General features: G+C 30.8%; 1 non-coding gene across 1 annotated transcript; it reads right to left on the bottom strand.

Moving 5' to 3' along the window:
• Nucleotides 1–5,554: 5,554 nt before the first annotated feature.
• LOC128287742 (small nucleolar RNA R71) lies at nucleotides 5,555–5,661 on the bottom strand. Its single transcript, XR_008278442.1, has one exon. It is a non-coding gene; the product is annotated as a small nucleolar RNA R71 (small nucleolar RNA).
• Between the last annotated feature and the right edge of the window lie 805 nt (nucleotides 5,662–6,466).

Here is a 6,466-nt window from a genome sequence, read left to right as displayed (position 1 = left end):
AGGTCAATAGGATTATTCATCCTAGCTAAATTTCGTCCGCAACAAATGCATGACCTTACTCATTCCGGGAAAGCGCATATAATCATCGAAATCCAATATTCAATCGGGACTTAACCCTTTTTCACCATTTCAAACATGTATTATATTTTTCATTATAGCATTCAAATAATGTACATCAATATAAGTCACATTCCATACAAACACAACATTCAATTAAACATATTTACATGTCCGATTAAGTTACACGAACTTACCTCAACACTTGTTCGCATATAAAATCTATTAATCCGAAACCTTTTCTTTTCCTCTGTCTAACCTCAAATTTGTGTTGTCTGGATCTATATAAATAGCTTTAATCATCAATTTCACATATTTCATATTTGTTTGGACTCAATTTACGTCATAGGCAAAATTACCATTTTGCCCTCAACTTTTGCATAAATTCCAATTTTGTCCTTAGGCTCAAAAAATGAAACTTGTGCAATTTACTCCCTATTCCAAGCCTAACCAAAATCCCATTACAAAATTTATAGCACATGTATTCATAAAAATTCAAAATTTTTCTTCAATTTCACAAGTTTACATTTTAGTCCCTAAATCATGTTTTCGTCAAAAATCACTTTGTAAAAATTGTTTATCTATCAACAACCTTTCATTTTCTACCATAAATTTCTAATTTTCAGCATATAAATCCATGACCCATTTTCCATACTTTGATAACTTTTCAAATTAAACCCCCAAATAGATAGTTTAAGCTATCCTGGTTTCAAAAATATCAAAATTAGTAAAAACGGGACAAGGGAACTTACCCAATTAGGCCATGAAAGTTTCTTATCTCTCTCCTAGGGTTTTCCTGTATTTTAGGTTGAAGAAGATGGGAAAATAAGATGATATTTTCTTTTCATCTTTTAATTAATTACTTTTTTTTCAAATTCCATTTTAATCCTTGCCCTTTTTCTAAATTTCCATGGATGAGTCACCAAAAATTTACATACTTTTATATAATAGTCTAATTACCATATAAGGACCTCCAATTTTGAATTCTATAGCTATTTAATCCTTATAGCTACTAGAATTCAACTTTCACATTTTATACGATTTAGTCCTTATCGTAATTAAACACTTAATAAATAAAATTTTCGTATCAAAATTTTCACACGACATGTCTATCATAATACAGACCATCTAATAAAAAAATAAATTTTATTTTTGGGTCGGTCCCGAAACCACTGTTCCGATTTCATTGAACAATGGGCTGTTACACCATGTTTTGAGAAGTATTGAACTAGATATTAATGTCTGAAATTAGTTAAAGTTGACATGTTTAGGTATGTTTTGATGATTTCTTTTGAGGAGCCTTTGAATGACATATTGGTTAGTTGAATTAGGACTTTTGGAATGACAAATATATGTATGTTTAGGTATGATTTGATACCTTGTAGGTGTGCACAATTGGTTCAAATGATTATGCATGAAGTGGTATAGGAAATGACTTGATTTTAGGCAAATTTATGTCCACACGCCCTGGGACACGGGCGTGTGACTTAGCTGTATGTGGCACATGGCCTAGCGACATGGCCATGTGTCATCTGAGAGTTTTTTTTGTATGCAAGTCAATGAGTTACATGACCCTGTTTTCATTTTTATTTATTTTTTGGATTTTTATATTTTTTTCTAGATTTATATCTTTTATTTTATTTTGTTTTGTTGTTTCAATTTTTTTCTAGTTTTTAATCTCTTTATCTTATTTATTTCTATCTATTTTCTTATTATTTGCTTGGAAACATGTACTTAATTTAGAATCACCTACAATTTCAGTTTTCACTGTTCCGATGAATTCATCCAAATCCAGGGCAATTTCAGATCTCTCCCCCCGTTATGATATTTTGCTTATTCTCTTTCTATCTGTTTGTACATTGAGGACAATGTACATCTTAAGTTTGGGGAGGTTATTTATATTTTTATGCGATAAAATCCCCAAATTGTTGTTTGTGTTTAAGTAATTTTTTCACATCTATCATTAAAGTTAATTGTTTTTCAAATTAGAGTTTGTATTGATTTTGTTTTTGGATTTATTTGTGAATGTTTGTGCTTTGTTGATTTATACTTTAAGACATGAGAGCATGATAAGTTTTTTTTCAGAAATTATGATTTTAGGTTGTCTCCCGAAACTAAAGAATTTTTTGAAATTTTAAATTTACAAGTTTGACATCAAAACTATAATTTTTTTATGAGCTTTTGAGCCTATAGAGCATATATTTTTCGTGCTCATTTTATTTTTGTTTGTGAGTATGTCAAATTGATTTGTTATTCTAGAACTTGCTTCGATTATATATGTTGTGACCACATTATTGATTTGACATACTGAGATGATAGAGGCACTTAGGATTTAACCCCTTTAACCAGGAAAAAGCTTACTTGTTGTGTTATCCTTTAGTAAACCCCGTTGATCCTAACAGATTTCTTCTAACCTGTTAATGTTAACCCTTTAACCCATATGAATGTTGTAAAATTATCCTTTTTATTGACTCATTTTTTGTCAAGATTTGATTTTGTCAATTGGTTGACTATGACTCCTTTTTTGTCAAGATTTGATTTTGTCAATTGGTTGACTATGTTTCATCATTTGCATTGCTAAATATTACTTTGCTTTTTTTAAAAAAAGAAAACAAAAATGAAAAAAATAATGAAAATGAAAAAAAAAAGATTGAGCTTGGATCTTTAGTTTCATATTTTATTGAAAAGCTATTTTCCTCTATTTATTTCTTATTGATGTAAAGTTTTTTTAATTCTGCAACTGACTTTTTTCTAATTTGGTAACTTATCAACTCGATCCTCAATTATAACTAACTTTTTTGACCTTTCCCATACTCTTAACCTAAGCCCCATTACAACCTTGTAAAGAACTCTTGATTGGTGTGTCATATCATTCTATAGTGGTGGAGATTTGATTTTCAAGCAAGCCTAATGCAATGAAATTTTTCATTTGACTATTGAGTGCATATTACTTGAACCTTAAAACACTTTGAGTACTTTGAGTGAATCCTTAGTAAAGATGTTAATTCTTGTTGAGCTTGAATTTCAAGTAATTATTGAGATAGGGCAGATGCCTAATGTTTTTAATGCTTAAAATTCTTTGCTTTGATTGCTTGTACTGTCTATTGTCATTTTAGTAAGAATTTCCAATGCATGATTATTTTTAGATTATCCTAAGCTATTCTCAGTGGAAATAATAAATTGAGAAAATTTAACTTGAATATGGGTTTAGGATTTGCTTGAGGGAAAGCAAATACTTAAGTGTGGAGATATTTGATAAGTACTAAAAGTAACATAGTCTCATTTTTAATGTGTTTTTGGGTGATCATTCGATGTAAATGGTGAATTTTCTGCTCCTAATCCTTAAATTCATGTTTGTATACTTAGGAGAGCATTTGGGAGCAAAAGGATAGAAAAACGAGCGATAACTGAAAAATTGGAGTGAGTTTCAAGAGCCATATGGGCTGGACCATTCCACACGGGCTGCCACACGGCCATTGCACTCTGAACAGTGGAAAAATACAATTTTTAGGGATTTTAAAGCATCCTATATATATGCCAAAAATAAGAAGATGGGAGTGAGCCATCATAGAATACTCAACAAAACAACTCAAAAAACACAATCGAGGCGATTTTGAAGCAGATTTCCATCAAGATTGAAGATTCCCATTTGATTTCATTGGAGATTATTATGAGTTTCTCTATTTCTTGTGGTTATACTATATTTTAGATGTTTTTATTTGAAAACATGAACTAATTTTCTAAATACAGCGGAAGATGAACCCTATGATGAATTCTGTTGTTTGATTTCTATTTTACGCAATAAAGACTTAGATCTTGTTCTCAATTATGCGTGCTTAATTCTTGGTTTGATATTTCTAGATTATTGATCCATGTTTGATGTGCTTAAATCAGAGGAGGAATATACCTTGTTCAAGAGTAGATCAAGCATAATTAAGTGGAGTTGCATGCAATCATAGAAATAGGATGACATAAATCTACTGAATTAGAGTCAAATCTAATAGGGGAATCCATAAATCGAGTTAATGCAATAATTGGAGTTTTAATTAGAAAGAAATTTCAATTAATCAACCTAAAGTTAGTTGCTCTTATTCTTGAAGAGAGATATTAGCATAATTAAGGGATTTTTACAAATCAAGATACTAAGTGAAGAAATTGCATAATTTAGATCGATAGTGACAGATGAAATCTAGGTGAATTCTTTCTTAAGTATTGTTTCGCTTCTTTGGTGTTAATCGTTTATTTTCCTTATTTGTTATTTTTCGTGTTCGTAGTTAATTAATTTAGTTAATTTTAGTTTTCAATCAATCATTCGAATTTATAGATTAAAGACCCCTTTTTAATTTCTTTTGAAGTGTTTATGAGTTTCTTTATTTCTTATTGTTATTCTGACTTTGAGGTGTTTTTATTCACAATTATGAACCAATTCCCTAGAAACGTAGGGAAGATGAAACCTATGATGAATTCTATTATTTGATTTCTATTTTGAGCAATAAATACTTGATTCTTGTTCTCAGTTATATCTGCTTATGTCTTGTTTTAATATTTTCGATATATTAATTCATGTTTAATGTGCTTAAATTAGAGGAGGAAAAGTCCTTGTTTAAAAATAGATCTAGCATAATTAAGTGAAACTGCATGCAATCCAAGAAATAGAATGACATAATTCTACCAGATTATAGTCAAATCTAATAGGGGAATCCATAAATTGAGTGAATGTGACAATAGGGTTTTTTAATTAGAAAGAAATTTCAATTAATCAACCTAGAGTCAATTGCTCTTACTCTCGAAAGAGATATTAGCATAATTTAGGGATTTCTATGGATCAAGATACTAAGTGAATAAGTTGTTTAATTCAGATTCATAATAATATATGAAATCTAGGTGGATTCTTTCTTGGGTATTATTTCTCTCATTGGTTATTATTCGATTATTTTCTTGATTCATTCTTTGTTGATTTCTTTAGTTAAATTAATTTAGTAATCTTAATTTAAACCAATCATTCCAATTTATTGGCTAAATAATAGGAGAACGATAATTGCTAAAACTTTTAGTCCTCGTGGATACGATATCTTCAATCACCGTAGCTATATTATTTACCGATAGGTGAACTTGCCTTTGTCGTATTTTTAGTTAGTAAGGGGAAAACACACATTAAGTGTTTGGCACCGTTGTCGGGGACTAAAATATTAGGGAAACTTTATTTCTATTAATTTTTTCATTTTTTAGTTAGTAATGAGAAAACATGCATCAAGTTCACCTCAACGGTTTGCAAGATGAAGACCCTAATACTCATTTGTCTAATTTTTTGGAGATTTGTGACACTTTCAAGATTAATGGTGCCATTGATAACACTATTCTCTTACGGTTGTTCCTATTCTCATTAAGGAACAAAGCAAAATAGTGGTTAAACTCTTTAATATAAGGTTCCATCACTACATGGGCTCAAATGACCGAGAAGTTTCTTTTGAAGTATTTCCCACCTGCTAAAACAACTAAGTTGAGGAATGACATTTCTTCTTTTACCCGGATTGACTTAGAGACATTATATGATGCATTAGAAAGATACAAAGACTTATTAAGAAGATGCCCTCATCATGGGTTATCTTTATGGTTACAAGTTCAAACCTTCTACAATGGTTTAAGTTCCTGAACTAGGCAATTAATTGATGCAGCAACTGGTGGAACAATGAACAATAAAACACCCGAAGCAACTTATGAGTTTATAGAGGAGATGGCACTGAATAATTATTAGTGGCAAGTCATAAGGACGAAATCGATGAAAGTAGATGGTGTTTTTAATTTAGATGTCATCACCATGTTATCAACCCAAGTAGAAGCACTAAATAATAAAATTGATAGTTTATATTTTTCTATGTAGGTGATTTCGATGATGCAATGCGATGCAAATGGAGGTGGAATACCCTTCTGTCCTAGTAAAGAGAATGAGCAGGTCAATTATATTGGTAACAATCCCTATAGTAATACATATAATGTAGGTTGGAGGATCCATCTCAACTTCTCTTGGTGTGGTCAAGGAAATCAAAGAACACAACCCCCTCTGGGCTTTTAACAACCTTATTAGCAAGAGAAAAAGTCGAACCTTGAGGAGATGTTGACAAAATTTATATCGGTGTCAGAAACTCGTTTTCAAAACACTAAGGCAACACTGAAAAATTAGTAAGCATCGATTCAAGGACTCGAAAATCAAATAGGTCAACTTGCTAAATTAATTTTGGAAATACCACAAGGTAGCTTGCCTAGCAACACTGAAACTAACCCAAAAGAGAAGCTTCACGCAATTACTATTCAAGATGTGGATGGGTTAGTTGAAACTGAAAAAGAAATGAGGCAAGAAGATATGGCAAACAATGGTGAGATTGAGGAAGATAAGCAAGAGAAAAAATCG

This window comes from Gossypium arboreum, chromosome 13 (assembly GCF_025698485.1).
Source record: "Gossypium arboreum isolate Shixiya-1 chromosome 13, ASM2569848v2, whole genome shotgun sequence".
Lineage (NCBI taxonomy): Eukaryota > Viridiplantae > Streptophyta > Magnoliopsida > Malvales > Malvaceae > Gossypium > Gossypium arboreum.
This window is presented reverse-complemented; position numbering and strand designations above follow the sequence as displayed.